Source organism: Amphiura filiformis, chromosome 19, assembly GCF_039555335.1.
Source record: "Amphiura filiformis chromosome 19, Afil_fr2py, whole genome shotgun sequence".
NCBI lineage: Eukaryota > Metazoa > Echinodermata > Ophiuroidea > Amphilepidida > Amphiuridae > Amphiura > Amphiura filiformis.
In genome coordinates, this window is record NC_092646.1 from 28969666 (window position 1) to 28981890 (window position 12225).

Consider the following 12225-nt stretch of genomic DNA (forward strand, 5'->3'; position numbering starts at 1 on the left):
GCGAGGTATGACGACCAGTCAGCCTACCATTTTTCTTGTAAGACGGTCTGAATTTTTGTAATTTATAGGAAAAGTCCACGTAGGTCCCAAAAGTTTCTTTCAGATATAAGATTAGATTCCCATAAAGACGAAACAGTAATCTTTAGTCGGGATCAATTGAATTGTTAATTTTGACTAAATTCAGAATGATATTTTGGCGTATATAAATTGAAATAAACTTCTCTCCTAAACCACATAAATTTTAGCACGATTGGGTATCACGAATCGTTATATATGATGTGCAGTTAATATTCATATATTCTTATACATAGGATGCTTCAGTTTTAACACAAAAAATATTTCATTGAAAACCCTCCCACTCGGGAATTTCAAAAAGGTAACAACGCTTCCCTAGAATGTGCAATGTAATGCTTTACCGCTATCAATAACAACATCCAAAATCTGATGAAGTATACCACTTAAGTGACTAATTTAACAATATAATTATATGCTTTTCATTGATTTTGGCGGCCATTTTGAAAAAAGGTCCTCAGCTGTGACCTCATATTACCTTCATATTAATAACCTGACCTAGTAGTATATTATTGTTAACAATAAAAATCCAAAATCTGGTTAAATGTGCCCCTAAAGTGTCTAATTTAACCATATATATGTTTTTCATTGAGTTTGGCGGCCATTTTGAAAAAAGCACCCTCAGCTTTGACCTCCTGTTACCTTCATATTAATAACCTGACTTAGTAGTACATTATTACTATCAATAAAAATTCAAAATCTGGTTAAATATGCCCCTAAATTGACTAATTTAGCCATATATATGTTTTTCATTGAGTTTGTCGGCCATTTTGAAAAAAGCGCCCTCAGCTGTGACCTCCTGTTACCTTCATATTAATAACCTGACTTATTAGTACATTAATTATTGTTATCTATAAAAATTCAAAATCTGGTTAAATATGCCCTAATGTGACTAATTTAACCATATAATGGATTTTGGCGGCCATTTTGAAAAAAAGCGCCCTCACGGAAAAGTTCTCAGGTTACGGGCTTTTTACCCAAGAAATTCTAGTTCCCCATGCAAAACTGGTCCAGATAAACCATATGAGAATTTCTCGTTCTCCAAGTGATACTTAGCTCAGTTTTAACCTGGTCTATATAGGGATTCTAAAAACACCTAACACGTGGAGCCAATGGCGTGGGTCTATCAAGTTCATGAATTATGCATTAGAATATTTTCAAGCTCATAATGTTGTATAATTGAAGACCGAATTAAAAAGACTAGCTTGCGTATGCCGTCCTGTCAACCAGACCAAAAATGCCATACTGCGCAGGTAAGCAACCAATCATGGCGCGCCTTTGTCATGACGTCAGACGCAAACTAGTCTTTTTTTAATTCGGTCTTTAATTGTAGGTTGTAGCCTCAGCGCTCATCAGCAGCTTTATCGTAGAAGACAAGTTGGAAAACCGTTGTGCTATGGCAATGGGAATACACATCAAACAAGGTTTAATTTCATGATTGCATGAAATCTGATTATCAATGCAAAAAAGTTGAAGCTGACGTTCATGGCGACACTTTGGATGTGATAATTTAACATCATGGATTGTTTTGTGCAAAATTTGAGGTATTATTGTGCCATTTAATACGCGGCGAATCAGCAGGCCGACTGGCATGCAGGCCTAGCTCGACTAGGCCGCAATCATCGCGTCTACATCATAATAATAGGTTGAAATGATGGGATTGAAAAGACCGGCTAGCTATTTGATTTCTCTGCATAGACCACAATCCCGGAAAAAATGTGTTCGAACACCCACTGTAATTCCCATGTTCTTCTTAGCATAGTGCGCACGCTATTCACTGGAAAATAAGAATTATAATAGTGTTGTCTCAACGTTCATCTTAAGCATGCCCCCTCCCCTTTCCCCACCAAACAATGTTGGGAGAAGATATGGTGAAGATGAGCATATTGGGCATGCCAACATTGTACGGGGGTAGAAGGGGGACCATTTCCAATATGGCCTTAAAAGTGTTCGAACAAATATTTCTGAGATTGCAGGTTAAAACTGAGCTAAGTACCACTTGGAGAACGAGAAATTCTCATATGGTTTATCTAGACCAGTTTTGCATGGGGAACAAGAATTTCTTGAGTAAAAAGCCCGTAACCTGAGAACTTTTCCATGAGGGCGCTTTTTTCAAAATGGCCGCCAAAATCCATAGATATGGTTAAATTTGTCACATTAGGGGCATATTTAACCAGATTTTGGATTTTTATTGATAGCAATAATGTACTACTAAGTCAGGTTATTAATACGAAGGTAACAGGAGGTCACAGCTGAGGGCGCTTTTTTCAAAATGGCCGCCAAACTCAATGAAAAACATATATATGGTTAAATTAGTCACTTTAGGGGCACATTTAACCAGATTTTGGATATTTATTGTTAGCAATAATATACTACTAGGTCAGGTTATTAATTTGAAGGTAATATAATGTCACAGATGAGGGCCTTTTATCAAAATGGCCGCCAAAATCAATGAAAAGCATATATTGTTAAATTAGTCACTTTTGAATATTGTTATTGATAGCGGTAAACCATTACTAGGTCAGATTATTAATACGCAGGTAATAGGATGTCACAGGCGAGGATGCTTTGTATTCAAAATGGCCGACAAAATTGAAGGAAAGTATGATATCAACAAAAAAGTGTCAGGAAATGTTACTTAAGTTGAAAAAAAAGCAAGAGTTTGTCATTAACTTTTAGAACTTATAATGGCAAAGGTATATTCTGATTTAAAATGGCGGCAATGAAGCCCGGGCAATGATGACTACCAGAATTGCCTTTATGTATTAAAGAAGACCCCTAAAATAACTTGTTAACTAGAATGCCGCAAAAGCGTTGCTTACAGTGTCATAAATTGTCAGTTTGTTGCATGGTTTCACTGATGCATTTATCTTTGTTTCAATCCTTAGGATCACTCAAATTGCTATTTTCTGAAAAATGTTCATAGTCATTCTCTATAGCTCTTTGACGTCATCAGGCATTACCGTTTCAACCCATTTAGGATCCATGTTTTCGTTGATTGTCAACAATGTTTCCAAAATCGTATACAGTGATATCTTCTGCTCTCCACTCTCTTGCAATGGAATTTGCGCGAAAGAAATGAAGTGCCTGCTTACATGGTGATAGAAAGAATATATCTGCAATCTTTTTATCTTTCGATCAAAGATATCGTATCTTGCTTCGTTGACATATAGAAGTGAAACATACTCCTCTAGCTCTTTGCATAAACTTTCTGACGGAATAATCTAATACTCCCTCCAATGTTGCAGAATATGTCCACAAACTTTGGCTTTGACTCCAGAAGCTTCCAGCACTGACGTATCCCCTTGCGAAAAAAAAACTGAGTTGTAATCATTGCCAGTGAACGTGTGAAATCTAATGACTTCTGAGCTGCAAAGGCCTTCCTGTATTTGTCAGTGTTAGTGTCCAGAATCTCAATCTTGAATGAAATGGAATAAAGCAATGAGTGCAATGTCTATGTCTACCAAATGTGAACGAATGATTGCTATACCCTCGATGTTATTCCTCACTGCATGCTTTGTAAAATGACCTTTGTGTCAGCTTCTTCCTGAATACTGCTAAGATCGGGAATCAAAATAGCATCTTGTTTTGTGACACAAAGGCCTTTAAATTGAGCGATATTGACTTAACAGCAGCTATATATTGACTTAACACTCATTGGATTTCACGCATTCACTGGCAAAGATTACAACTCCTTGTTTTTTCGCCAGGGGAAACGTCAGTGCGCAAGCTTCTGGAGTCAAAGCCAAAGTTTGTGGACACATCCTGCAACATTGGAGGTAGTATTAGATTTTCCGTTAGAAAGTTTATGCAAAGAGCTAGAGGAGTACGTTTCACTTCTATACGGAGTGAAGGGCAAGCCCGGCGCTGGCGCTTCATATCCTTCGCGCAAATTTCATTGCAGTGGAGAGCAGCAGATATCACTGTATACGATGGTGCAAACATTGTTGACACTGGGTGGAATGGAAATATGGAACCTAAAGGTGTTGAAACGGTAATGCCTGAGGACGTCCAAGTACCATTGGTAGAGAATGACTATGAAGATTTTTCAGAAAATAGCGATTTCAGTGATCTGAGGATTAAAACAAAGAGAAATGCATCAGTGAAACCATGCAAAAACGGAAAATTTATAACACTGTAAGCAATACTTTTGCGGCATTCTAGTTTATAAGTTGCTTTAGAGGTCTTCTTTAATACATAAAGGCAATCTGGTAGTCATCATTGCCACCATTTTAAATCAGAACCTACCTTTACCACCCTGAATTACTTCATTATAAGTTCAAAAAGTTAAAGACAAATATTTTTTTCAACTTAAGTAACATTTCCTGGCACTTTTTCGTTGATATCATACTTTCCTTCAATTTTGTCGGCCATTTTGAAAAAAGCATCCTCGCCTGTGACATCCTATTACCTGCGTATTAATAATCTGACCTAGTAATGCTTTACCGCTATCAATAACAACATCCAAAAGTGACTAATTTAACAATATATATGCTTTTTATTGATTTTGGCAGCCATTTTGAAAAAAGGGCCCATAGCTGTGACCTCATGTTACCTTCATATTAATAACCTGACCTAGTAGTATATTATTGCTAACAATAAATATCCAAAATCTGGTTAAATATGCCCCTAAAGTGACTTATTTAACCATATATATGTTTTTCATTGAGTTTGGCGGCCATTTTGAAAAAAGTGCCCTCAGCTGTGACCTCCTGTTACCTTCATATTAATAACCTGACTTGGTAGTACATTATTGCTATCAATAAAAATCCAAAATCTGGTTAAATATGCCCCTAATGTGACAAATTTAGCCATATATATGTTTTTCATTGAGTTTGGCGGCCATTTTGAAAAAAGCGCCCTCGGCTTTGACATACTGTTACCTTCATATTAATAACCTGACTTAGTAGTACATTATTGCTATCAATAAAAATCCAAAATCTGGTTAAATATGCTCCTAATGTGACTAATTTAACCATATATATGGATTTTGGCGGCCATTTTGAAAAAAGCGCCCTCATGGAAAAGTTCTCAGGTTACGGGCTTTTTACCCAAGAAATTCTTGTTCCCCATGCAAAACTGGTCCAGATAAACCATATGAGAATTTCTCATTCTCCAAGTGGTACTTAGCTCAGTTTTAACCTGGTCTAATACGAGATGTATGTGCTGTGCCGTGTTCAACGTGTACGTGAGTATACAATGTACACACGGCATGTTATGATCATGAATGATGATGTTGCAATTGAACTGCAATGTATGGTATGATACGCCTAGCCGCGCCTATGGCCGGCTTCATTGCTGTTCAAATACATGTACTAAAGTATTGCAATTTTATTGCGTTGATATAATTCGGAATAATTCGTTTTAAAGTATTTGCTTCCCCAATTCCCATGCGTGGTTGGTCATGTTGGTGGTATGTATGTCAGTTTTTTACATTCTACTGAGTACTGTTGCAATATTTGTGCATGCATACCCATGACGGCTTTTGACTAACACACGCGTCGCGTCACGTCACGTCACGTCACGTCACGTCACGTCGCGTCACGTCGCGTCACGTCGCGTCACGTCACGTTGATATCTTCTTAAAAGTTACAAACAAACCTTGACCTCTATCGAGCTGGGGGGCATTGGGTGAATGCACCCGAGGTGGGCCACATAACACCCCGCCCAACGAACTGCAATCCCCGAAATATGTCTTGAAACATTAAAGCGTCTTTAGGGGAAAATAAGTCCCCCCACTCCCCCGTGCAATGTTGAAACGTGCAAATGTGTTCAGCGTGTCTCCAAAGTGTCGCAACATTGAATGATGGGGGTGGGGAAGGAAAAGTGTTAATTGATGGCCCAGCTTTCTTCTAATTCCAAATATTGAACATTTTTATCCACATTAAAAATACACTTTTGATTTCATTCAAGATGCCTAAAGCGTTTCAAGGACATTTTTCGGGGATTGTGGGTACCGTTGGGTCCCTCAATTCTCTGTTTTCAACTCCTATTTTCCTATTTTATTTTTATTTGATAAAAACTTTCCCGGAAACTTTTTTCCTTTTTCCACTTAGTTTGTATTTCTTTTGCCAATTGAGAATGCTTGACAACCACCTGTATTTACTGCCTTTTTGACAACCCGATCCAATCACCCAAAACAAGCCAGAACTCAACATGACCCTTGTTTGCACCCCAATCAATGTTTCGCTTAGCACATACCATGAACATGCACTAGGAACTTCCATTGAAAAGACCCGATATGAATGCATGGGATACGCGTGGCTATTATTAAACTGTGGAAAATACCCCGGGCCGTATTCTCGCAAAGGGGCTAACACCCGTCCCAGGACACACCCCGGCCCCTGCAGAACAAGAAATGTCTTTAAAAAGACAATGCCTCCAAGATACCAGTGGGCACCTTTTGTTATTAGTTAAGGAGACACTTATAATGCTAGCTTTAAGGTAACGCTATTGGATATAGATTTTTGTCTGATTGAAATATGTGAGTCCATTCTCTCCTGATTACAAGACTGAAAATTTTATTTTAATCGGATATTCGGTTACCAAAATATATGGCCTGTCAAAATGGCGCGAAACCAAGAAGTTGGCAACAAATTTCTTTTATTTTTGTTATGCAATGATGTCAGGTAGGCCTTATTTTCTAATTATATATGCAAAAATTGTACAAAGTAGAATGTTCAGATCGGCTACAAAATAAGATATAAAACCCATGAATGCCTTTTTTCCATGCAAATTTCCATTTGCATAATTAATTAGGGCCCTAATCAACTTTTCTAATAGGCCTAAGTGGCCCAAATTAATTATGCAAATTGAAATTTGCCAAAACGCAACCGTAATTTTGTAGTAGGTCTACAGTGTGTGTTCTACCCATGTACCATGCCTCAGTAGGCCTACTATAGCTCTTTTAATTGTAGGCCTATCTGAAATCTTTACTTTGCATAATTCATACATGTAATTAAAAATCATCTGGCAACTGGACTTGTCAAAAATATAGAAAATAAAAAGAAAGTTGTTGCCAATTTTTTGTTTTGGGTTCGCACCATTTTGACAGGCCATATCTCAAGAACCGAATGTAATCTACAGGGCATAAGCTTTAACATATTATTTAAATAGCAAGAAAATCTAAATTTGTGCATTAGCCAATAGGACCACGGTCACCTAAAGCCATCTTGCAATCTTGCAGATAATTCTGATGTATGAAATAAGACCTTCAAACTTTCAGATATGAAGAGTTCCAGATGCAGGCAGCCGTTTCTGTTTTTTAAATGCATATATGCCCAAGTTGTATCAAGAGTCATTTCTCGTGGATTTTTTGACTGAAAATTACGATTGTAACAAATTTCAGAGTAACAAATTTTCGTATCAGATTTTTTTCATGCTTGTTTATTATATTTTGTATTCAGGACTAAAATAATATTAATATTATTATATTTAGGGGGTCTTTTATAGGCCATTACTCTTTTGTATGTGTAATTGAATAAAAATTAAAAACATTATTGTTTTGTTTTGTTTCCTTCATTTGTGCTTTGTCTTGCATCGAAAGGGCCAATATCAACACCTTGTTTGTAAGAAGTATTGTGTGGGGAAAGATGATTATTTTATTTTTATTTTTATCTTAACAAACAAAAAGCAAATTTCTCAGTCAAAGTCTTGAAACGGTCATGGGTATGCATGCAAAAATATTGCAACAGTACTCAGTAGAACATAAAACACAACCACGCATGGGAATTTGGGAAGCAAATACTTTAAAACGAATTATTCCGAATTATATCAACGCAATAAAATTGCAATACGTTAGTACATGTATTTGAACAGCAATGCCCGGGCAGCAATGAAGCCGGCCATAGGCGCGGCTAGGCGTATCATACCATACATTGCAGTTCAAATGCATCGGATCATGATTGTGGCCTAGTCGAGCCTATAGTAAGAATTCCAATTGAATGAACGCAGCTTTTAACAGCTGCACTCGATCCAACCGCGATCGTATATTGCGTATTTCAAACTACAACGCGAACGCACGACCTTGGATACAATGCTATCCAATCACGAGTGCGTTGGCATGGTTGGATTCACTTCCGCGTTACTCGCGCACAGTCGCACACGCTGGCGTACATCGCGCAGTGTACGCAAAAATTCGTCACGCTATTGAAAGCTGCGTTCATTCAATTGGAATTCCCACTATAGCATGCATGCCAGTCGGTCTGCTGACTCGCCGCGGCACAAAAATACCTCCAATTTTGCACAAAACAATCCATGATGTCAAATTATCATATCCAAAGTGTCGCCATGAACGTCAGCTTCAACTTCTCCAGCCAAAGTTTTTGCATTAATAATCAGGTTTCATGTAATCATGAAATTAAACCTTGTTTGATGTGTATTCCCATTGCCACAGCATAACGGTTTTCCAACTTGTCTTCAACGATAAAGCTGCTGATCACACCGAAGGCATTGAGGTGGTGTGGCAGCTGATGAGCGATGAGGCTACAAACTATAATTAAAGACCGAATTTTAAAAAAGACTAGTTTGCGTCTGACGTCATGACAAAGGCGCGCCGTGATTGGTTGCTGACCTGCGCAGTATGGCATTTTTGGTTTGGTTTACAGGACGGCATACGCAAGCTAGTCTTTTTTAATTCGGTCTTCAATTATACAACATATGAGTTTGAAAATATTCTAATGCATAATTCATTAACTTGATAGACCCACGCCATTGGCACCACGTGCTATGTGTTTCTAGAATCCCTATAGAATAAGATTAATTTTAATGCTAATTTATTGCACATGCTGAGGAAGCGTGATTACCTTTTTGAACATTCGGAAATGGCGATAGGCGAATTTATGTATGGCGCAGAGAGGTGGGGATATATATTGGGCTCTCAATATTGGGCGGAAATTAGAGTACTTGTCAGAATATAAATTTGTATAATCGGCCTACATGCCGCGCAATGTGCGGCATTTTAGGTGTCAATTTCAAAGCAAACTACCTCCTGCGGAGGCAGAAAACCCGCAGACGCCACGAAAAATGAACAACACAACCGCGCAATAACATGACCCAGCCCACCCCACTTGACATGGCCAAAGAGCCTCCCAGGCCTAAGGTTGACCCGTCTTCAAGAATACGACCTCAGAATTTTCAATGGAAAATTCCATACAGCTGTGTTTGTTTTACTTGGTCACGTTGTTGCACACGTGTTTTCCATGGCCTGCTCTATTGCATATAATATGATACACACATGCTGATATCGACAGCGAACGAACTTGCACCCGCTGGGCCTGTTGAAATCAAAACAAATCTTTGCCGGGGGTCCACTCTTGCAGTAGATGGGGCACTTGGGGTTCTTTTTAGACGGTATTGGGAGCCTCCGTGAGGGTAATTTGTGGAGTTTCCTGGGCCTGATTGAGTGGGATTTTTGAACCCAGAGAACCCATTAAATGGGGTCGGATTTGACATGAACATTACTGCAAGAGTGGACCCCCCGGCAAAGATTTGTTTTGATTTCAACAGGCCCAGCGGGTGCAAGTTCGTTCGCTCATGAATATATCAACGTGACGTGACGTGACGTGACGCGACGTGACGTGACGTGACGTGACGTGACGCGACGCGTGTGTTAGTCAAAAGCCCCCATGACCGTTTCAAGACTATGACTGAGAAATTTGCTTTTTGTTTGTTAAGATAAAAATAAAAATAAAATGCAAGAATCATCTTTCCCCACACAATACTTCTTACAAACAAGGTGTTGATATTGGCCCTTTCGATGCAAAACAAAGCACAAATGAAGGAAAGAAAACAAAACAATAATGTTTTTGATTTTTTATTCAATTACACATACAAAAAAGTAATGGCCTATAAAAAGACCCCCTTAAATATAATAATATTAATATTATTTTAGTCCTGAATACAAAATATAATAAACAAGCATAAAAGAATCTGATACGAAAATTTGTTACTCTGAAACGTTACAATCGTAATTTTCAGTCAAAAAATCCACAAGAAATGACTCTTGATACAACTTAGGCCTATATTTAAAAAACAGAAACGGCTGCCTGCATCTGGAACTCTTCATATCTGAAAGTTTGAAGGTCTTATTTCATACATCATAATTATCTGCAAGATTGCAAGATGGCTTTAGGTGACCGTGGCCCTATTGGCTAATGCGCAAATTTAGATTTTCTTTCTATTTAAATAATATGTTAAAGCTTATGCCCTGTAGATTACATTCGGTTCTTGAGATATGGCCTGTCAAAATGGCGCGAAACCAAAACAAAAAATTGGCAACAACTTTTTTTTTTATTTTCTATATTTTTGACAAGTCCAGTTGCCAGATGATTTTCTAATTACATGCATGAATTATGCAAAGTAAAGATTTCAGATACAATTAAAAGAGCTATGGTACTGCAAAGGATGATCTCCTGGATGGGGCAGCTTTAATTAGCATGAGGCCGCATTGATATGTAAATAGCGTATTGTTATTTAAATTTGTGCCCAGACGTATTGAGGGCGACAGTCATGTTATCCAGACGGAGAATGGCTGCATATGCCGGGCATGTCAATTTGCTGAGTGAAGGCTGATAATCACCTTTCTGTATAGGTAATAAGCTAGTATATTTCGTGTACCAGTTGGTTATAACAAAAAATTAGTATCATATTAAATATATTAAATGTATAAACTTTGAAATTTACATGAATTTGAAGAGCAGAGCTTCGAAATCTAGCTAAGTCAGGTGATGTGAAATTCTGCTGCGTGACCCCCCCCTGCGTGGTAGAATTATATTCATAAAACATTGAATTTAACAGATATCATGGGTAGCCAACCACGATTTATCAGAATTTAAAATATATGTTAATTAACAAAGATAAATAATAAAGAGTACAAATGGCAATTAACTAGTAAACAAGCCTGAAATCTTAAAATGTTGCCACGTGATTTCCTGAACACATGATATGTTAACATGTGACCACTTTTCAGAGTTACCGTAAATATTTGGAGTATGCTTGCACATCATGCACATACACTGTGCATTTCTTTACTTCCGTATAAAATCAATAATTCATGCTGGGAGCCAAGTAACATTGTCTGCTCAGTGCAAATTGGTATTTTATTTTACTTGAGAGCATAATAGAAATACATAAAGACGAATAAGGCGCCATGATGGAAGGTCAGGTCGGGTATCAAAGGTTATTATAACTTAAATACTACTTGTATTTCCTACCTTGCCTCTGTCACATATTTCCTTCATATTATTGACAGCAAGTCCTAATTTTGACTTTGCTATTGTAAAATGTCATTTCATATCAAATTAGTAGACTTTCTTTGAAAAAACATATCACTGGTGCCTGATGGGAATACCCGTCCGCCATTGATATAAAATTGGATCGGTTGAGCCCATATTTATTGGTCGAGCTATGAGTTTTAAAATATTGGACGAGACAACTCATAGCGAGACCAATAAATATTGGGCGTAAAGCATCCAATTTTATCATTATTATGTTTTGGATCCAATATTATCACAACTTGGATCCATCAAAACATAATAATTCATTAAACTGGATCGTTTTCGCCTGTTCTGTGCCCAGATGTATTGGGAGCGCGATATGCTCTCATTGAACAGGCAAAGTTCGCAAAACTAACAACGTTGTTATTTGCCAAACTCAATTAACATGATCCAAGGGGTCGAACATGAATTATTCATAATAGAACAACCGTGAATTTAGTGTCACCCCCTTGGTACTGCGCCAATCTCCTGCCAACTCTTCGCCATACATACATTCTCCCAGCCACATTTCCCTAACATAATATGAAATTTAAAAAATTTTATGAAATTTATTTTGTCAGAGGCGCCGGCGGGGTTCGAACCCACGCTGCACTCAGCCGCTATAATGTACTCCTATACGATATTGACATAACACCAGCGCCTTAGACCGCTCGGCTATCAGGCTTGATGGTGTCATGATGAAAATTTAAAAATATAATCGCAACTTCATTACTTCAACATACCAAGTGACAAGCGAAGACAGAAAACGTAACATATTTTGGAATTTTATTTGTTTAAAAACATTAATGTGTATTAATAGCGCTCAATTGTTGATAACTACGTGTTTTATAAATGAGGCTATACACGCACAATAGTCGTGACAATATCGATTTTGATT

The 12225-nt window shown here is 37.7% G+C and overlaps 1 long non-coding RNA gene across 1 annotated transcript in view; it reads left to right on the plus strand.

Annotated features, from left to right (window-relative positions):
• The window catches only part of LOC140141149 (uncharacterized), a 483782-nt gene that overhangs the window by 274691 nt on the left and 196866 nt on the right, over positions 1-12225 (plus strand). The window lies entirely within an intron of this gene.